This window comes from Dermacentor silvarum, chromosome 9, assembly GCF_013339745.2.
Source record: "Dermacentor silvarum isolate Dsil-2018 chromosome 9, BIME_Dsil_1.4, whole genome shotgun sequence".
NCBI lineage: Eukaryota > Metazoa > Arthropoda > Arachnida > Ixodida > Ixodidae > Dermacentor > Dermacentor silvarum.
In genome coordinates this window covers 97,557,489-97,580,015 of record NC_051162.1, presented here as the reverse complement: position 1 = coordinate 97,580,015, position 22,527 = coordinate 97,557,489, and the positions used below count along the sequence as shown (strand labels likewise).

At 47.4% G+C, this 22,527-nt stretch overlaps 1 protein-coding gene across 1 annotated transcript in view; it reads right to left on the bottom strand.

Annotated features, from left to right (window-relative positions):
* The window catches only part of LOC119463761 (uncharacterized), a 51,044-nt gene that overhangs the window by 15,511 nt on the left and 13,006 nt on the right, over positions 1-22,527 (bottom strand). The gene's annotated exons all lie outside the window — the stretch shown is intronic.

Here is a 22,527-nt window from a genome sequence, read left to right as displayed (position 1 = left end):
GAGGTGCGGTGACCATGGCGGCGCTTGTGTAGACGTAGTGTGGTACCGTATGAAAAAATGCATGATTTCATAATGTATGCCGCCCATGTATAAGCCCATGTATGCAGCATAAACAGCTTCACTGGTAATCCGTCCCCGTGTGCATGTTGCGGCCTAACGAATTTTTTTTAATGCCATCAAGTGAAATGTCAAGAACCACGAAATTGCTCTACCGCTTCGTGTATCGGGACCATTGGCATACGCAGATGCGGAAGAATAGGAAGGAGTTGATGAGTTACATGTAAACTGTTCTAGTGTTATGTAAAAATACTGCTTAAAGACGTCTTTTAAGTGTCTCGTCGCTACCAAATGCTGTTTTCGTAATCGCCAAGCGGCTGTATTTCTGACCATTGCGATGGTTTCCTGAAACCCGTCGTGGAGGCTGGAAGACTGGGCAATCTACAGCTCAGCAGGAGAACGCGACCCAGCTCAACAGTGATCCAATTAATAAATTACAATGATCAAATTAGAGAGTGGACAGGGTTGCAATGACCAAAGCCATTCGGAGTGCCACTTGTGCCACTTGTTTCCAACGACGCGACCTTGATGCGGCCCAATCCACTTCGATCGCAGCGCCGCCACAGTATTTTTCGTCGTCGGGTTCCTCACTGCAAAGCATGCGCCGCCCCAGCCGCTCGTCCCACTCAACCGTATTCTAGTACACTCTAGCCGAAGCGCAGCCACGACCGGTCGTAAGCGCAGCGTATGGATCTAGTCAATGCAGAAAGAAAGCTTCTCGTTCCTCCATGGTGCAGCGTAATGCGCTGCTGCTAGGCGGCCGGTTGGGAACACGCGTGCAGTCATGGATGGACGCTGTGCCATATTTCAACCGCGTGACGAATTATCTTAGCAGTCATCGTTTTACCAATTCGCCTTTGAAGAATCAGCAAGCCTCGAACGCGCTTGCACCGCGCTGAAAGCATTTATTACATTGATTTAGGTAAGGAATACAATGGCATCCTTTGGTTTGAGGCGACTTCGGTCTTTCTGGACTTTTACATTCTGTTCAAACAGCGCAAAATACGACGGAAGAAGAAAAGGGAAGTACACAGCAGTAGCACTGCTAGCTTCCCGCTGCGCCGGGGCAGCAGGTTTTTCAGAGTCGAGATGCGCGAGGATAACTCGCTGCATGTTACATATACACCACCAGAAAGTCCGAGCCCGGCCCGGGCCCGCGTCAAAATACCCGAGCCCAGCCCGGGCCCGGGTCAAAAAGCACATGGCGTGCCCGAGCCCGGCCCGAGCCCGTGAAAAAACTGCTCTACCCGGCCCGGCCCGGGCTTTCGGGTAAGTCGGAGCCCGTGCAGTGCTCCAAGAGTAATGCAGTTCTATGACCGCTACACTCGCGTCGTTACCGCAGCGTTGCCAGCGAAGTCTGAACTGGAGTTTTTTTTTTTTTTTTTTTTTAGGGATATGGCACTGACGTCGTCGAGACCACCGTATTGCTGTACGGCTAGCACGGTCAAAGGCGACGCTTTATCTCGATTCGCAAATATCCAACAGCACAGTGGAAGCACCGTACAGATCAACAGTGTGATGCATGTAAGTCACGTGCATTGACGTCATCGAGACCGCCGTATTGCTGCCCGTCTAGCACGGTCAACGGCGACGCTTTATCTCGATTCGCGAATATCCAGCAGCACACTGAAAGCAGCGTACAGATCAACAGTATGATGCATGCGAAGTCACATGCATTGACGTCATCGAGGCCGCTTATTGTTGTGCAGTTAGCACGATCAAAGCTTACGCGTTATCTCGATTCGCTAATCTCCAACAGCACTGTCGAAGTTGTGATCAGAACAGCAATATGGCGTTACGTGACGTCCCACGAATAACTCCCCGTAAAATAATTGTTGACCACATGCTGCATTACTCACTGCATAAAGCAGCTAACGAGAGAGGGCGTATCGGTACCCAGTGGTGATTAATTATCGCCACCATTAATCTCGAACTGGTTTTCGGCGTCCCGCCCGCACGCTTCGCCCACCGCGACCTGGTTTTGTGAGGTGGCATATTGGCGGGGGAGTTATGCACTATCACCTGGACCAGGTGCCAGCATCTCCCACCGTCTCTCGCTATACCTGCAGGGTCCGTGAGGCGCATACGCAGCTGGCATTTGGCGTGTGGCTCGAAATTGAATCTCGGGAAGTTTACCGGCGTGACCGGGAACAGGGCTTCAATAGCATACACGTATGCGGTAGCTATAGAGTGCGATTGCATATAGTGGGGAAATTGCAGCGGTCTGGAAAAAGCCAGCAGACAATGCGCAATGGTTAATGGAGGCCCTCCTCGTGTGGTTGTGAGTTGATATCGTCTCGCGCATCTGGATGGAAGCTTGAGGCGAGTATCTTAGCCTTGTAGCGTGGCTTCTTTCTGCGTTAGCACACATTAGCTAGTGCTAAAGAGTGGCGCTCTCTAAATAAAAGAAGCCTCACTAAACAGGATTATTAGGTTAGGTTGTATTGGTAAAATTGCCTTACGCAATAGCAAACAGCTACTCATTCTTTGGGTGAAACTGTCATTTCTATTGACAAAGACATAACTTGTAATTAGCATATTGAATTAGCACTACTTATCTCACTCAGATGCCCTTGATGTTTCAGTCCCTGGTGGGGTTACCAGGATACTCTCCTTTAAGGTATGCACGTAATTGCTCATATTGAAAAATACCGGAATTCACCTCTCGTACTATCAATAGATGAATGGAATTCATTGCCATCTTGCATTGCCGCTATCAACGATTCTTAATCTTTTTCAGTCAGCGCTTCACTCCTTTTTCGCATGTCAAGGCGTTTTACAATAGTTTTCCTTTTTGAATTCGCTACTGCATGAGTTCCCTATTGTCGTTTTTATTAGAAACTAAACAAAGCACAAACGCTATTCACCTGATGCTCTCAATTTTTTGATGAGTGTTGCCTAGATTGTAATTCGAAAAACAATTTTCTAGTGAACTGTCCGTGTTAGTACAGCCCTTTTTGTGTTTAGTTTTATTCTCCATGCTATATTTGTCATTGCATTCTCGTGTTTATTGAACTGCCGCATTTGCCTGCATTGTGGATATTTTTGGTATTCCCTATTCAACCCCCCCCCCCCCCCCCCCTTTGTGTCTAATGCCCTTCCGGGCTTTTAGGGTATCCAAATAGAAAAAAAAAGTCAAACTACTAAATAAATCAAGCGATGATGAAAGAGCAGTGGCGACGCCATGGTCAATGTCCTGCCCAATATTGCCGTGACGTTATGAATTACAACAGCGTTTGTTCTGGTCTAGCTATTTGTTTATCGACAAAGACTGTCCACACTTCATTTCAGAGGGCCCAACGACTTCACCTCGTAAAGATCAGTAGGCCGTTCCTGGGCACTATAATAAAGATTAGTTGAATAGTTGCTTATTAACAAAAATTTACAAATTGAAATTAACAAGAAAATAGTCGTTATTGTGACCAATGTATTCAGCCAGAAAGCCTGCAGATGACGCCTGAGATACACGTCGTAAAGATTAGCCGAAATACTCCATACAGCTGTCCCTTCAAAGCAGCAGGCCATTCTTAAAAGCGAGTGAATATGGCACAGTTCTCTAGGAAATGGACACTTTCTTCGTCACCCTTCAGCACGAGAGCTGAGACTACGACGGGCAGCACCATTTCCTCGCTACGGCGTTTCTTGGGCTTCCGACAAGGCAACGTCGAGGGATTACAGCAGCGGATTATCGCCCGTAATCGCCGGTAATCCAGCTCCACTTCAAAAAAGGGTCGCGCCGGTTGTATTAACGGGTGCTCCAGCAGTGGCGCTTACGATGCGAGAGCACCGCAATGGCAGCCGGGAGCTATATATCGACGGTCGGTGGACTATAACAGCTCACTTAGGCCATATTCGACCGCTCGCTTCGGAACAAGCTCCGGGTTCTCCAAAAGCGAACGCCTTCTCAACTTCTCTCCGTTCCGTCTATGCTATTAATCTGTTTACCGTGGTAAAGCAGAGGCGCGAAAAAAAAGAGGGAGAAAGACAGACGAAAGTGGTGTTCATGTACACCGCCTTTTTGATGCGCATAATGCATGATCCACGTCAGCAAGAAAATTGAAACGAGAGTATAGGAATTGGATGCAGCATATCATATTTCTCACTTGCTTTTGTTAAACAGTGTATTATATATATATATATATATATATATATATATATATATATATATATATATATATATATATATATATATATATATATATATATATGCGCGCGCGCGCGTGCGCTGCGTGTGCGTGTGCGTGTGGTGTGGTGTGTGTGTGTGTGTGTGTGTGTGTGTGTGTGTGTGTGTGTGTGTGTGTGTGTGTGAAACTAGAGATCCTTACCCTAACTAGCACACGAGTCGAAGTACTCGTACTAGGACACGGTTTAACTGTGCGCAAAACCTGACTGGCACAAGCTCCCAATAACAGGCGAACAAGTCTGCCTGCTATATTTTTTACATTTGCAAAAAAAGGAAGTTTGTACAATATTTCTTATTGTTTAATAGCATTACACGGACTTACAATGTACTATGCGATTTAACGACTCTCTCCGCCACTCTATTTGAGCTCTGTGGTACCAACTGTACAATACCTGTTTATTGTATTCTGATGATGATGATGTCTTTGGCACATACCCAGTCACGGGGATTGACCTATATACTTGGTTATGAATAAACTTCTTCATTCTTCTCAGTTGTACAAGTCAGAAACCAATCGCACTAGCGATGTTTGAAGGCTTCCGCAACGCACCGGGACTGCTTCATAAATAAAGCATGCTCTCACTGCTACAACTGTGGTCGGCTTTCCAGCGTGGTGGTATAAAGGAAAACAAAAGGAAGTAGTACAAGAAATAAGGAATGAATTCAAAGGGACAAGGAAGACTTAAACACCGCGTTGGCACTTAAGTTTGCGTTTGTCCCACTTACTATACTCAAGCCAAAACGCTCATGACACGTCTGTTGCATTTGATTCGTCGTAGGAAGCGCACGAAAGACCGAAGGAGAGACAGACGTGCAGTAACCTTTCAGCTGCTTTTCTTAATGACGTGAACCCAGCGGCATCATTATAAGAGTCGCGCCATCTCATGAGCAGTGCATTCATGCATTTTGCTTTCAATGAGTCGAGTATATATAGTTCTTTCTCTGATAGTGGTATTGAAGGGTTGGACATACATGTCACCAAGCGTAGGTATATATTACATTTGTCGTTATACCTTCCGCGTACTCCACCGCGAGAGCCGACAGAGCTTTCTCAGTCAACGAACGGTCCATGGCATTGAGGCAGTCCTGTGTCGACATTTGAAAGCCTTGGTAAAATTCGCCCCTCGGGTGGCGCGGGCCCTCCCGTCGGTATCTAATGGCGTCGTGACTTATGGCGGCCGTGGCGGGTGCAGCTTAGAGTCGAGGCGTTGCGTCGGCTCCTTTGGCGTGCACGTTCGTGCGGTATTTGGTTGTCAGTGCTTTCCTGGGCCGAGAGCGTAGGGTGTTCGTTGTCCGGCGTGGGTGAGAGAGCGACCCTCTCCTGGCAGGTTCGAATGGGACGCACGACGCGTGCACTGGGGGCAAAGAGCAAAAGGAAACTTAAGAGGAACAGTAACTCACTTGGGACTGGTCGGATATCGCTTTAAAGCATGCATTATCGCTTTTCCATCAGGAGAAACAGTTAGATTATTTGAGGAAAAAAAATTAAAGCCACACCTTTCCCTGTTTTATTCGGAAACTGAGCCAGCGATCCCATGACGTTAGCCTCGCGTCACAAGCTGCACGAAATTCTCGCGTACTTCGCCCCTATTGATGCAGGCAAAGATCACAGAGGTATTTCGGCTTGTATACCTGCCGCTAGGTTAGTTGGCTCATTATTCAAGGCTCAGGAATAGCGCTAAACGAGACACGGCCCACGGGTGCGTGGAGAAGCCGCAAACTTCGAAATGGTATTAATGCCAGAAACCTACAACGAAGCTAAATTTTGGGCATACACGCACGCACACGCACACACACAAAGCAGCCATGCAAGCTCCAGTTCACATATATTCTCCATATCTAAATGCTTCTTCTGCTCATAGAGATAAAGCGATATTCAGGTAATGCTGACACATAGCGCTCCCTTTTTTTTTCTTAGTGCCTAAAGTTATTCGCGAGCGCCTGTCCTGTCCTTCTCGTCCGTGTCTTAAATGGTGCTTCGACTGGGAATAGTCTGTTTCTGTTTACTGAGCTATACTGTTACAAAAAAGGACCAAATGAGCGTCAGGATCTTTTATTTCGTTCTTTGTCTGACGGTACAGCGTCGTAAACAGAACGAGGTCCGCGTCTTATTTAGCACTATCCTTAAGCTCGCTATGTTAAGTTGCGGCGCTTTAACCCGTTGTAACACAGTGCATTGACAAAACAATAGAGTCACAGAGGTCTTGCGAAAGTCTCATGTTTCACCCAATTTTCATACGCACAAAGGGTCTGACTCCACGATAGGCTTCTCCAGTATATAGTCCGAATAATGAATGGAGCAGTGTGTTCACCACCTTCATTGCCAACTTTTGGCACGCCTCCCCCGCCGAAACTGCGTGGAGGAAAGAATGAAAGATTACGATTTTTCACCATCGAAATTTCGTGTGTGCGTGCGGGTTGAAAGAGAAAGAAACTTTGTTGAGAGCGAGAGATGTTGCAGCCTACCGAAATGCCTGACGTGCTGCTACTCCTACAGAGACGTACGCAAGGGTGCGTGGCGCTCATAAAGAGTTCCCAGAACCACTTGAAGAACGGCTTTTCATTTCGAAAACTTTTTTAACCCACTGCATTTCTTTCCATTTCGCTTGTTCGTAGCTGCCGTCAAGCTTTAGTCAGTTTGATGAAGCTCTGGCTTCCTATACAGCCTGTCCTTTAATGCCCCCTAGCGGTGCACGCTCCGTAAGTGCGAGAATGTCTTGATGGATACCTCGCAGAAAGCCATGAAAAATGATGAGCCACGCCAGCATAACTGCGGGGGATCCTAATTAAGAGGGACGCCGAAGGTGCTCCGTCACCTCTGTACGTTCCGCTTGCTGCCTTGTCGTTCAGTGCCTCGGGCTCCTGCCACCCGGCGTTTTTTTTAAATACTAGGGCCACTTTCCAATCTACGTGCCTTAAATATTTTGAAAAGCCTGTTGCAGCTGCTATACTCTGTGTATTAGAGGTACTCCTTGTAGTCGCTCAATCTTCATCGCATGACTACGTGCGTTTTCTTGGTTTGGTCTTGTCTAGAATGGATGCTTCAAGGCGAAACAAGTGTAGCAATTTTATTTTTAGATCGACGACGGCGATATCGCTGGGCATTGTGCATCCTGAAGAATATAGTCACTGTATCAGTCTCGACATTGATGACGATAGAGTGGAGGCGTAGTTGCAAGCCTTTTCTATTGCTTCCACTTGTTTCTAATAGGCTGAGTAGGAAGCAGCACTAATCGAGATCGTGAGTGTTGGCCTCATTTGCAAGCGGACGATGATTTTTAAAGGAGTTAAGCGTCCGGAAACTCACCTGCATATTTCTTTTTTTTTCAGTTTCTTTTGTTTCAGTACTTCTCGGTGCCTTGGAACAACGGACTGATGACTATACTGTATTGAACGTGGAGCCACTGCGATGAAGAACGAGTCAATGTACGATCCTGCTGGAGAAATTAATTCTGGTACACAGAGACCCCGGCCTATCACAACGGTGACTGACTCGGTTACTCGTATGCTCGCTACTAACTAACTCGCTCACCACTGTGCTAATTACTCATTCGCTAACTTCAGTCAGTCATTCACTACCCTCTTATTGAGTGACGAACTCAGTGAAACTTGAACATTTCGAACTCTCCCTTGCACTCAATTAATCACTCTCTCATGGCGCTCACCCGGGCAGACATTTACTTCGGTCTCATTCACTATTCATTCACTTAATCACTGACCTAATTACTCACTCATGCGCTCACTTACTCATTTATACACTTTCTAGTATAACCACCTCCTTGCCCCACTCACACTCACTCACTCACTCAAATTGGTGTTCAATATTTATTCACCTAATTCCTCACTAATGCACCTTCTCACTCATATACACACACATCCTCATTGTCTCCCGTACTTACTCACTAATGAGTTCACTCACTCACTGAGTGAATACTCGCTCACTCGATCAATCGTTTGGTTGCGCCAAACTGGCTGCAAACTCATTTGGCCTTCCCGGCTCCATAAAGTACCCGTCAATTTAAAAAAAAGGAGAAGGTTGTTGGAGTTACTATACCTATCTGGTCACAGGATTCACTACATTGGTACAACTGCAGTATCCATACAAAGTGTTTCTAGCTTATAATGCATACCTACCTAATGCACTCTAGCACATTCCAGAATAGGTCCGCTATATACGTTATAGGGCAAAAACTTCGTACTCGGGGTTGCTAGCTGCGTTAGATTGGTATAGCTGACACCCAAGAATATATTAGTGACGGTACCGTGCTTAATCAGTGATGTTATACTATCTCTACAGTTACCACACCTGCAGTTATGCAAACGCAGTGGATGCTGTCACAGCTAGATGTACTAAATGCAACGACTGTTTAAAGCGGAGCTTTCTTTGTCTATTGTCTACCATCACGTGATTTCGCCTGGGTCGGTCGGTCGCTGGTCGGGATTTCCCCGAGTAAATTCCTCCTTTCCTTAAAAAAAAGAAGAGGATCGAGTCCGGTGGCGAGAGTCAAACCTGTGGCGGGAGTCAAACCCCCCGATGCTTTGACAATTAGGCCACGATTCGGCCCCAAAGGATAAATAAATAGATAAAAGATAAGGTTACTATTTTAGGTAAACTTGTATCGTGCGAACGCCAACTAGCTCTTTTTAATGAGCACCGCGTGTTAATGATGGTGATGATGCTTTCCATACTGTGGCACATTGCACGTAACTGGGGATCGGCCAAGAATCGGATAGCACCGGTACGTGAGACCACATGCGCCGCCGGAGACGCAGGCATGAAATGGACAAACTTATAGCATCTCATTAACCGCTTCGCGAAAGCTTCGCTTCACATAGTTTCCATATTTTGCCTTGGGTCTGCATAATTTTACAGCGAAGCTGAATGTGACGAGGATCCCGGGATTTCTTCGTCTCCGCTACCCAAAAACTCGAACCAATCGCAGCGGGAGGCGCGCGCCGCGTGCGCCGCTGAGTTCCTTACAGCACCACCACGTGGCGCTCGCCTCCGCGCATCCGCGGCAGCGGCGGCGCCGGCCGTGCGGGGAAAGAAAGGAGAACCAGAAAGCTGGCTCGACTTCGCTCATAGCGTTTGCCGCAAGCGTTTCGCGGTAAAGATCACGGTTGCATAAGCGGCAGTTGCCGGGTAGCGGCAACTGTATAGCATACGAAGCAGGGAGTGACGCCACTGCACTTTCATATGTAAAAGAAGAACCCGCCTAGCAACTAATTTAATTTGTCTTAATTGTGATATCGCTAGGGGAAGGCCACGCATAGTTAAAACTCCAGAAGAGCAGCGTGAGCACGATGAGGGGCGACGGGAACAGCAACACCAATGTCCACAACGGCGTCGTGTTCAGGCTCGGCAGGACCCAGTTCAAGGCTACGTCGCATTGGTCTATCGGATCAGGTGATACCACAGCTTCGCTGGCCAACCACCTTCACAGCGTGGATTGGAGCCCTGTTCTTTTTTTAAATTTCTTTACGACTGTAGCCCGAACCTTGAGCGATAAATTGTCCTTTCAGCTGTATACAATCCCGCCTGCATCGTAAAGGCCGCGCGACATCGCGGAGAAGCGAACTTACCGTTTGTGAAAGGGATCTTACTAAAGAGTATATATGATCGCCTCGCACGCAGGTAAGGGTGAAGAATATCGCCACAGAGGCTTCTTCTAATGACGAAGAAGGAAAAAAAAAACAAGCAAGAAGGTCCGATAGAGGCGGCGATAGTTCACAAGCTTTCGCCGCAGGCGATACCCTCTGCCTTTTACCGATTGGTCGCGGCGGCTTCGTTGGCTGGACATTATGGAGCCGGCGGCAGCGTTGGGGGCGTTTCGACGTGGTTCATTATTCCTCAGGGTCAGCTCACCGGCGTGTTGAAAAAGAAAAGAATACGAAGAAGGAAAAGCCACCCCAGAGGTAGCGAGAAAAGGCCGTCTTGGCTTGGAGTACTTATGTTGGCGAGACTTGGAAGAAAACGCAGCGAATAGCACCCATTGCTAAGCACTTCGTAGGGACGGCGTAATTGTGGTTGTATACCTTCTAGCTATTCTTCTTTTCCTCCTCGTTAATTCGCAATATCGGATGTTTCTTGCATCGGCGGGAGAAAAACGCCTTTCTGCGTTTTCGGTTGACATTTATTTTGTCCGCATTTCGATGGAGAAGAAGATGTAAAAAAAACCTCGTGTAATTAGATTTAAGTGCACGTTACAGAAAATTTCTTCCTTTGTTCCTTTCTTTCTTCCTTTACTTCTTTCTTTCTTTCTTTCTTTCTTTCTTTCTTTCTTTCTTTAATATCCGTATTTAAAGATAGGTTGGGGCTTGTATGCGGCGCGGCTACTGTTCATGTCTGACATGCTAGTTCTGTTCACAATTGTCGCACCAGAAAAAGCGTTCGTAAACAAAATGCAGGGATATAAAGTGCGCGTGCACCAGATGTAAGTGCTTTCACAATGTAAATGTTCGCAAGTGAATAATGTATGTTTTTCTTTCGCGCTTGCTCTCTCTCCTTTTCCTGTTTTGACATTTTATTCTTGTCTTCCAAGTCGTCTTCAATTTTGCGCCAGAATCACCGATTCGCGTTGAGACCTTGTGCGGAATACAGCGGCGTGACCACACTCGGTGAAAACCTACGAATTCAGCGGCAAATCTACGGGTACACAACTCGTCCAACTTTGTATACATGCGCTAGCCAATACACTCGCCCGTTCCCGTGACGTCATAGCCGGGGCGAACTACTTTCAATATCGGTGCGTCTCTCGCGGGAACTACGATTCGGAGCGCGGATGCACAAAGCGCAAGTGCAGTGCGGTCTTGTGGGAGGAGCTTGTGGTTATTCTTAGGTTGCCATACAGGGCGCTTACGTGAACCCTGCAAAAAACCGTATCGAGTCCGCTTGTTGGGACGAGATTTGATCGAGTTCTCTCACGCAAACGCTAGTCAGTCGGGCTGAAGGAGCATCGAGTTGGGCTGTCGAGTCGCATCGAGTTGGCCTGAACGAGCCCGACATGCACTGACTGACCTAACCCGACCCATCTAGGAGCACATTTAAACGAGAACGAGTATTGTCGGTGGTTCGCAGCCAGCACAAATGAACCGGACGTGTTGAGTTGTCTCTGGCTTTGGCGCAGCTAGATTATTGTAACAATCTCGACACATCAGGAACGAGTTCATTTGAACGCTGTCGAGTTGGGTTGTTTAAGTCCGACTTCTGACTCGACCCGCTTTTTATCGATTTTTATGTAAAGATAGCCAATGTGCACAGGTGCATGTACGGGGTGCAGCATAAATAGAACAAGTAGATACGATTGTAACAAGGCGCGTAGTTAGGATGAGCTCACGTCGAATTACAACACTATCTAAAATCGTGCGTGTCCTGTTGTGTGGCTTTCAGAGAGAGGGCGATATATACCTGCTAGACCACAGTAAGCGATACCATAGTAAGTGTCGGCCTTCATCAACAGCCGAAAAGACACTGAATGAAAGCCGGACCTCGGCAGAAAAGTCTAAATCAGATGTTTGTTGTTGCGATTCTACGTGTGCCTGCACGTCTCTCAATTTATTAAATATCGGATCCAACGAACCACTTCCTTCAATATATATATATATATATATATATATATATATATATATATATATATATATATACTTTTCTCTCACTTTTGCACCCATAATGCTGGTGCATTCCAATAGCAACAACATTGGACAGACATTGCAAGCGATACCACAAGGATTAGCCTGGCGCTGAAGATCCTCGAACGGTGCTCAACGATACGCGGTGGTGGGGGCCACATGTTTATGCGACACAGAATAATGGGAGGCAACTACAGGTGTATACGCAGCAGAGACAGCGCCCCGGGTGGTGCCGGGCGAAACATTCTGCAAGTGTCCACCTATACATAGTGGACATGTCCCTTTCGTCTGCTGTTTAAGTGCTTATTGGCTGGGCGAGCCTGTCTCCTTCTCACGCGTACCCCAGCCCAGTCAATCGGAACTTGAGCAGCAGACGAAATGGACATGTCCACTAGGTGGACCACTTACAGAGTAGCTGTAACCTCGCCCGCTTCACGGGGTCCGCGTATGCGCGCGTCCGTTGCGGCGACACCACGACAGTACCAACGGCGACGTCGCAAACCCGCCTCCAACACCTGTACAATTGCTATCGCAAAAAAAGAGAAAACAATGAGGCCTTTCGGCATCGCCGTGTGTTTTACGTGTTTCAAGGTTGATTGATAGCTGTAAAGTAATTATATGGTTACCGAATGGACTTATCGTAGAAAGTGTGCAAAAAAAATTACCACCGTGAACTGCGGCGGATCCGATGGTGAGGTTTGAAAAACTGCTTTGATTCAAAGAAATAGCTTCTCTTTTACAAAGAAAGGAAGCGATATTCCGTGACAGCGCAACAGAACTACTAAACAGCATACCCTCATGCAGGGAGACGTCTGTCGAAGTCTTGCCTATATAACTAGCTTTAACGATTTTCAGCCGAGCAAATTGACATCGAGTAAAGCACGCCAGCATCTTCGTTGTCATGGCGACGCGAAAACAAACACGCAAACCCTCGCTCGACGTCAGGCTATTCAAGGCAGCCACACCGATTCGTCTTTCTCACATACGAGGCGCCGAAGTGCGCTGCTGAAATGCCGTGAAGCGTAACGAGCAAGAGAGCTGTATGCATGCACTGCCGTACTACTTCACCCGGTTCGCATAAACACTTCCGGGCTGACATCTGACCCCCGTAGTGGAGAACGGGAGCTTCGCCTTCACTCACTCCACTCGCTCACTTCATCCATCCATCAATCACCTCGGTTTCCGGAGAAACGCAGAAAACGAAGTTGCAACCACAATCCGTCAGTGGTTGGCCGCAATTGTTTGCATCGACGCGGACCGTGTTTCACCAGTCAAGACTTCCTGCATGCTTAGGCTTATGCTTATGCTTTATGCCTCTATGCTAAGCCAAGGCTTTAGAAGCTCATGTCAACCAATCAACAGCGAGAGTCGGCTGCGGGTTCCGGACAAGGGATTCCATGTTAGACTCGACCAACGGCCCAACGTGGGCGCAAAAAATTCTAATAAAATAAAATCAGTAGTTGTATACGTGCCAAAACCACGATATAATTATGGGGCATTACGTATTGGAGGGGGGGGGGGGACTCCGGATTAATTCTCCCCGTAAATCAAAATGAGGCCGTTGCGGCCGGGATTTGATACCGCGTCCTCGGGCATATAGACACTGTACGCAAAAGCCACTGTACGCCATCACGGTGGAGTTCTAATAATTCTTCCGCAATTCCTAAGTCAAGAGGGGTAAGGTGAGGATTTTGGCTATATACAAGACCAGCGCGTAACGGGAGACGGCACATTTTCCGACGCATGGCGCACCCGAGTCAGCGAAGGGATTGTGGCTAGTACATCGATTTGCCTAAGCTTCCTCTTTTTGGCTTCGAGATGACGGCCTTTCGACCGTACAAGCTGACCATTTCCGTCAAGGTATTGCGTTTTGAATGAGAAGCTTCCAAATATACGTTTTCGCACATGCGCAGTAACTTCTAGCCTTCGTGCTTAAAAAACAAACAAACATGTATTTCTTGAAAATTGAGAACGATAACGTTTAACTCCGCAAGAACGCGTGAAGTCATAAGCATAAAGATAAAACAAATCCACGTTTGACCCCCTACCCTTCCCGCGGCAGTTGAACGATAACAACGCGTGCAGAGTTGCGCTAGTAATTCTTGTTGGAACCTATATGTGTCAGATGCGAATGCGCAGCTTTCGAAGGCACTGTACAGAATTAATCAGAGTATAGACACAGGCTGTCGTGACGTTTGCCTCCCTCTATATAGCCACATACTGTGTTCCCTTTTGACAGCATCCGTGCTTCCTTCCTCGCGAACGCTGAGATTGAAATGCTCAAGTATCTATACGGCTCGCGTTGCTGCTTCCGAAACTTCGGCGAGAGAGAACAGGCTTTTTATTGCGTCGGATGATAGTGCGATTCTACTCCCACGAACTGGAAGACGGGACGCAAACAACGGCAGTCTACATATGTGCGTGATGAGAACTGAGGCCGCTCTTTCCGCCGTCAGTTTTGTCTGCAGGCGTTGATCCATCATAGCGTCGATTGAATGCGCTATAGGGCAGGTCTCGCTGCTTGATAGATTGATTGCGGCGAGTAGTTGGCGCAATGCTTCTATAGCTTGGTACTGCAGCCCGTGGTGCTAATACCCACTGTTCCGTATTTGCTTGGTTCATATCTGAAAGCCGTTATTCGGGAGTGTGTGCGTACGTACGTGCGTCGTCGTTCGAGCAGCGCTCGCAACATTGAGTTGTGGCGTTTGATTAGCTTCCTGCTGCGGATTGGAAATACCGAGCAGGACGCTTTCAACGGCAGCGTGCTCTTCGTACTTGGCTCACGAAAGATTGGCTGCTTCATTGGGGCGTGGTTTTAGATAAGCGTGGTGCCTATATTGTGACCAGACAGATGACATATGCCTTAATGAATTAGTCAGATGTACGCTGGTAAAGTGAATCCGAAACCATGGATCGCAACGTCTGTCCATATTTAAATATCGGCCGTTGCTACAGTATTACGATTGATTCCCGCGTTATCCTTTTCGTTGCTGCCGCTGGAGAGCCAGCGTTAGCGGCGTTTATGTGAATGTGACAGGTGGCACGTCACATCGCATTTCTAGCGCGTCGCATTGAGGGACAGCGACGGCACGACTCACCAGCGGAACGCAAGTCGCCGGGAGAAGGTTAAAGCTCGTTTCAGACGGAGGAGAACGCGCCATGTATAAACGCTGTCGCATAGTAATTACCTTGATGCACTAAAAAAATGCGACACGCTACTAGATACGTTTACATGAATGCAACAGTAGCTTGTCGCATTCTTTAGGGTAGCGCGATAATTGCTGCGCTGCAGCGTTTACATGTACCGCGTAAACTATACCCTCTCCTGTCGCATCAATGCGATTCGGCTTCCTAGTGCATTGTCGCCGTTTACATGAATGCGACGCACTGGAAAAGCGACGTGTCACTTGTCGCATTCATGTAAACGCAGCTACTGTCGCATTCGTGAGACGCGGCTATTGAGGCGAAATCGGTGTATGAGCGGTTGCCTAAAACAGAGCGCCTATGCTTACCATATGCTTGCATGCTGGCGCAAAGAGTTGCGACGGCTTCATATGGGAACGCGGCTTGTAGCTCTGCCGGTAAAATATGAGTTCCTGCTTCGCTCGTCATGTCCTTAAACATTTCTTTCTTCGCTGTCTGTCTTCGTACATATCTCAGTTAAATTTTGTTTTCTCACTTTGGTCCGTAACATGAGCTGTCATTCACATGCGGCTGGCATTACATTCCACTCTGCCAATAACATTGGGTGACTTTGTCATACCTTAGAGACAATTCCAGATTATTAGTGACCGCCTGATATATTACGACGTTCAATCCCTGCGACAACAAGCCCAACTGCTCACACTTGCGAACTGACTTTGATTCTTCACCCGAATATCGAGGGTAAGGCACGAAGTTTTGCACCCATCAAGCTGATGAATTCTGTGAGTACTTGATTGATCCGCGAACTTCAATGCCAAAATGATTCTCTTATATCGACCACCGAGCAACAAACAGTAGATGTGCGATTGCGCGCATTGCTGTCGAAATTACGTCACGTCTTTATTGATCGTCCAAAACCTCTACACAACACTACATTGATTGGATATGTACACTGCTGCTGAGTTCTGTTTACATCGAGTGTTAGGTCCAGGTCTCCTTAAAGAGTGTGACCTTCATGTGCGCGTGTGTAATAATGTTTTTGTTGTACATCGGGTATGAACTTATATTAACGCGTTTGCATACGGGACGCCTCTCTGGTGAGTATAATTTTTTGTATTTGCGTGTATGTGGTATGTTCGTGTGTTTTATATCGGGAAAGGGGTAGCATCGACTTCGTAACTCTGCCTTGGGACAGCCGGCTCCAAGCTAACCTACCCTCCAAATCAAGTTATTGGTGTACCAGTTAACTGGTGTTCCAGTTGGCGTTCCAGTTAACTGGAACGTCAATGCATTTTCCCGCAGAGTTCGGGAATTAATATCTCGAAACTTGTGTCATCCTGAGAATTCGTTCTAGGTGGATCCGCCTTGCGAATTCCACGGCTACAATTTGTACACTGCAATATGGGTCTTAATGTAATTAGTTAAAAACTTAATTGGTGAATTTTTGTTAGTTAGTCGACAATGCATTTCAATTTTTTGTTCAAGTAATGTCCGCCTCTTCGAGTAAGACCAGCTCACGAACTAGAATTGTGCCACCTGCTATAGGCAACTTTTCAGAAATTTTGGAAGTGTTCGCCGAAACACCCTGTATATTTCAGACAGCATATACACGCACATACATCTTTTTGCAAAATACATAAACAAATACACGCATTCCGAGGAAAGTTATACCGCGCCGCTTTAGTGGCGTCGACCAGAATACGAAAGAGCCTTCGCGCTACGCGCGCCAGCATAAATTTCAACTTCGATAACGATCCATTCATGTCACGCTGTTAGGGACCCACTGCTCTGGACACGGCAACACTGCCACCGACTATGCGACCACAAGCGCGCCACTGTATACAAACGGGCTACCGCTGCGTCAGTGCCGCAGCTGAACTTCGCATCTCCGCCACTGATCTACGGCATTGCCTTTCCTTGGCTTGGCGGGGCTTATACAGCGTTATTACGCACTCTGTCAGTGAATTAATTTGTCCATTCGGTAACAGCACACTTATGCGGTCTTTCGGATAAGCCACTTGCACTGCAACTCCTTACACTCGCTCGAAAGAGGGTACGCGCGGGCTGTTTTTTTTTTTGTTTTGTTTTGTTGTTGTTTTCGTTGCAAGTTTGGTGAGACGTGTACCCACGTACATTTTTCAAATCCTTCGTTCCAGACGGGTTGCCGTCAAACTTTGGATTCGATAGTTGTTTTCAGATCGATAACGGAACGGGTTGTGCGCGGGCGAACGACCTTGACGCCCCCTGGCTTTGCGAACACATGGGCCACGTTTGCTCGAACCTGGATTTTCTTTGTCGCGAATGAGGCTGGCGAGCTGTTCTTTCCGTACACAATTTTTTAATTGTTCCTCGCATAGCCGCTGCTGTAGCTTGGTGACTATGGCGTACGTTGCGGCTGCATGAGTACGAGGGGCTGGGTTCGATCGCGTCCGTGGCGGCTGCATTTCAATGAGGTCGAAAATCAAGAACGCTCTTGCACATATATTTAGGCTAAGGAATCCCAGGCGATCAAAATTCCCAGGCGATCAAACGGCGTGCCTGATAATCAGATTGCGGTTTTGGCACATAAGATTAGAGAATTCACTTATCAGTCATTCCGCATGGGAAGTCTGCGGTCTTATTTAGGCAGTCTCTGCCAATATCTGACTCAAGACTCAATACCTATCAAGACTCAAGCTTATGACCTCCCAATCTCTGCCTTAAATATGTAGACAAAATGAGACAAATCACATAGACAAAATTTTACAATAAGACGAATGCATCTGTAACCTACAGAGAGTTCGAAAGATTTTTGAGTAAATCTTGTGAGGGTATGCACCGGTGAAGCGAACGGAGGATTTATAGGCCGGAGGAGGTGTTACTGTCGGCATAATTGGTGATCAGAAAAACAATATTGCAGGGTTGCTGTGGGCGTCGACTCTCCGAACATAACTGGCTTATATAAACGTTATGTCAGTGAATGTAAGAGCAAGATTGAGTACGCTCACAGTCTGCTAGGCTTAGTATATACAGCTACGCGTCGTATTGGGAGATGAGGGAGGGATCGAAAAAAAAAAAGACTGTTGCCTTCAGTAATCAGCCGACACGTTTATTACGAGTGCGTATTTTCTTGGAACTCCTTGAAACTGCACTAAGTGAGCCAACTCTGTATGCCAACAATTGCTCGTCGTTCCTATTGGCCTTTATTCGTTGCGTATTATTTATTCCTGAGCAGCAAAACTGATTGTTATCTCAACGTTTAATTATTCAAGTTTACGGCGTCAAAGAACAATGCGCCTGGAACACTGAGAAACATACTAATTGATTGTTTTCTGCGAGCCAACTTGGTGTTTTTTTTTTCTTTTTCGGCTATAGTACGACGTAAACACTTGTACATAGGGAAGAATTGCTCCCCTGAGCCATGAGCCTCGTAAGCTATATCCGGCTGCCATTTGCGGGCGTAAGGAGAAAAAAAACCTAAATATATTAAACAACCACGCAAGATAGTTTACCGGGAACGTTTCCCTCCGTTCTTTCATAACACTCTAAGTGACAATGCCGTAGTTGCTGGTTTGCGTCTCCCCGCAATATAGACGTCTCGGACGTTACTTTTTGGTACACCGACAACCGCAAACTGTGTAATGGTATAACAGGCAGGTACTTCGCACGCTTTTGAGCAAGGAATCCTCTCGTGGCGGTGGCTTTTCAACCACAGGCCTCCCCAGCAAATAGAAGGTCATTCAGAGAGGCTTAATGGTTTAGCCTATACAAGACCCTGCCGTCTGTTCATTGCGAAGCTGCTAAGTGTCTATAGTGCTGAGTTACAGGGCGCCGAAATTATGTTCAGTGCGGCGTGTTAACACTTACCTGGTATTTCTATAATGCGTTTGCGGAGGACACGTGAGAGTTGATGCTTGACTGCCCCCAAGCGGAGGTTTAAAAAGATTCCGGGTTTTTGGGTGCCATTGACCTAGTCTCGTGGGCACCTGCAACGTGAAAACAGACACCGCTGTTTGAGGAACCGTTCGGCTGTGTTTCATCTGTCGGTTTTCTCAAGCTCGAATAGTGGTGTGCGGTAAAGTTTAGCCATTAGCACTTATAACCACTGGCGTTGCACTAACCCGCCAATTAGGAAGTCATTTAGAGCTGAGAAAGCTTTGCAATAGCTCAGGAGAGGAGTTTACCGGTCCGCAGACGGGGCTCGCCTTTCTCGAACGCCGCTCCTGTGACAAGGTCTCGAGGTGAGACTCTAGAAATGGATGATGATACTCATTTGAAGCTATGGTTTTCATTTGTTGCCCGGCGGATCACTACAAGGGTCTGAACTGCACACGAAAAAAAAGTGGAAAGAGAGAAAGAGAGAGAGAGAGAGAGTTCTTCATTCTGAAAAAGAACCTTACTCGTCATAGCCAAGGTTGCACAAAACCACAACACGCAGCGACCGTCCAGTGTTTGTTTGCAGAAGAAGGTGTTAGAACTTTAGGGCGTTGCATAAAGCGCTCCAACACCACTAATGCTTTTTCTTTCTTTTATCTTAGGCTTCGCAGCAAATGAGGGCAGAGAGACTGAGGGCCACATAAGGAACAAGAGATCTGGGCTTTCAGGTGAAATGCGAAGCTCTGTCGCATAGTTACACTTTCATGGCGAGGTGAAATAGCAGAAATGTTGAACGACGCGTAAAACACGCGGTCGGTTGCATCAACCCGTATGAAGCATTACTGCTTCGAGGTGCCAAGTCCCGTTTTCTCGATCAGTATACATTCAACATACTATTGAGCGATTAATTTCTTCGAGTCAGTGCCTAAAGCACGGCACACGCGAGCGTTGTTGCGTTTGGTCCACATCAGAATGCTGCCACCACGGCTGGTAGAGTCAAGCGCAAAAACGCCACAGCTAGTATAAGACATTGCGGCGGCCTGATTGATTGATTGATTGACTGACTGAGTTTAACATACCATGCAGAGCAATACTGGGGCTATGAGGGAGTCTGCATAGTGAAACGGGGAAGGGGAGGAGGGTCGCAGACACAATTTGACTACCTATATAGGATTCTTCAACGGGCATCTAAATCCAAGTGCACGAGCGTTTTGACAGTTCGTCCCCACCGAAATACGGCAGCCACCACGAGTGGGAATCCAACCGCCGACATTCTTGCCCAGCGCAGAACGCGATCAGCCACTTGGCTCTACGCTGCGCCGAGTTCCTGCGGCGCGTTCCCACGAAACAGTCCTACAGTTACTTACAACGCGCGTCTGGAAACCACAAACACATCTGTTGCGCAAAACGCGTCAGAGAACCGATGCCACTTAGCCTCACGCATATAACGCTTAACAACGCAATGCTTCCCCGAGGCCCATGGGCACATATACACGCGTACCTTGCAAACGTGGCTGCGAGCGCGTTAATTCGGCTAGGTGCTTTTCTCAGCCGATGAACAGGGTAACGACAGTAGCACGCACAGCAGTGCACTTACGAAGAGACGCGAGTGGTTGCAGCCGCTGCGCCAATTAAGAATCAACGCGCGCGGGCATATACAAGCGTCAAGTGGAGCCTCGGGTCACGTGGCGTGTAAGCAACGTACCCCGCCGCACCCTTTTTCCCGCCACGACGACAGTGTAATCGCCGCTTCGAGGCAATGCCCGCATCCTGTGATGAGGAGAGAGGAAAAGAAAGATGTATTGCCGATAACGAAGCAGTCCGTTTAACGCACCGCGTTGCCCAGCCTTTAAATGCCGCACGCTGAGGGATCGCGCGAAGCCGTGTATAATAAATTGCGCGCTGGCTTCTACGTGTCACGCAAGGGCTGTGCCGAGGCGTTGCAGCAGCCCGGCCTATTACCGAGCCTTCGGTGCCTAATTAACGCTGCGTTCCCGCGTCTGGTCCGTGCAGTGTAGTTGCCTGCCCGAACGGGATCACGCTCGCCTCTCTGCGTGCAATGCGGCCTTCGCTGACGTCACAGGCGATAAAGAGAACAGCAACGATCTAAGGAGGAGTGTTTTTTCTTTTGTTTTTTCAAAGCGAAGCTTTCTTTCTCTGTACCTCACCGGGGTTTGGCGAGTCGTTAGTCTATAGTCGAGTGGAGTGGGCCAATCCCAGAGACGGCGATATTGGTCCGAGTCCCGGAAATGGCCTAATCGAAACTGAACCAATCCTGCAGATCGTTTGTTCAAAAGTAGCACCTTGGTGGGCCAATGCTGTAGCAGGCTTGAAAGATATCTAGCTAGCGCAAAGAAAGACGTCTTGCACGCAGGACGCGACGGCAGCGTCCTGCATCTTGTATGGTGCTTTTTGATCGTGTCCCACGTCTTCTTTTTGCGCTAGTTAGTTACGTCTTAAGTCTAGAACACGCGCCAACTAGCCCAACTTTCCTCTACAATTGGGCAATCCTGCAGCAATTCAAATGAAAAGGCAGGCTATCAGCGGGTCCCTTTCATTCGTGAATCAAATAGCAAGAAGTAGCAGGATGCAGTGAAAAATGAACTTTTTCTCAAACCCAAACGTAAACATTTCCGCTGAGGGTGTTCGCGCAGCACTGTGCTACGCGTAATGGCGCTCGTATCTGGTGTGGCTGGTCGACCTTCGCCTCGACACACGCGTACGGCGCAGAGAGACCAGCCATGACCACTGGACACATGATAACACATTCCACAAAACATTGATTGAATTCATACACAAGACAGGCCTCACAGCACAAATACGAGGGTTATTCAAAAAGAAAGGGCCGTTTGGTCCTAAATATATATATATATATATATATATATATATATATATATATATATAAGTTTTTATTGGAGGGTTTAGCTTTATACAAACCTACTTCACTTTTCTACATGATCACCATTAACGTCTAAGCACTTTTCGTACCTCTGCACCAGTTATTTAGTCCCTCTGCATAGAAGTTCGCTGTCTAAGAACTGAACCAGTTGAAAACGGCGGTTTTGAGTTTCTCGTTGTAATCAAACCGTTGTTCTCCGAGCCACCGTTTCAAGCTTAAGAATAAAGTGACTTGGTGCAAGGTCGGGACTGTATAGGCTGGGTGATAAGAAGTTCCCAACCAAAATTTTGAATCTCCTCCTTGGTAGGGGCAGCGGTGTGAGGAAGCGCGTTGTCATGGAGGAGGCCAATTTCAGACGACAGTCTCGCGCGCCGTCGTTTTTTGATCTCGCGTCTCAGTTTGGTGAGCGTTTCGCGGTATACGTGAGCTGTAACTGTGGTCCACGTTCCATGAAGTCAACCAAAAGAATGCCCTTGTCGTCCCAAAAGCCAACATTTTCCGACTCGAGTAAGGAGATTGCTTGATTTTTTTTTCGGTTTTGGGGAAGAGAAGTGGCGCCTCAGCATTGGATATCGAAGTCTCGTCGCCTGTAACAATCTGCGAAAACAACTCGATCTGCGTCTCGTCGGTAGCGGTCGAAAAACGCTCGTCCACTGGAAATTGTTTGCTGTTTGAGTTGGGCCGGTATTTTGTAGTGATGCATTTAAAGTAATAATGCCTTTTCGCGCTTATCGCGCTTTGTCAGTGGTCAGAGCGACGG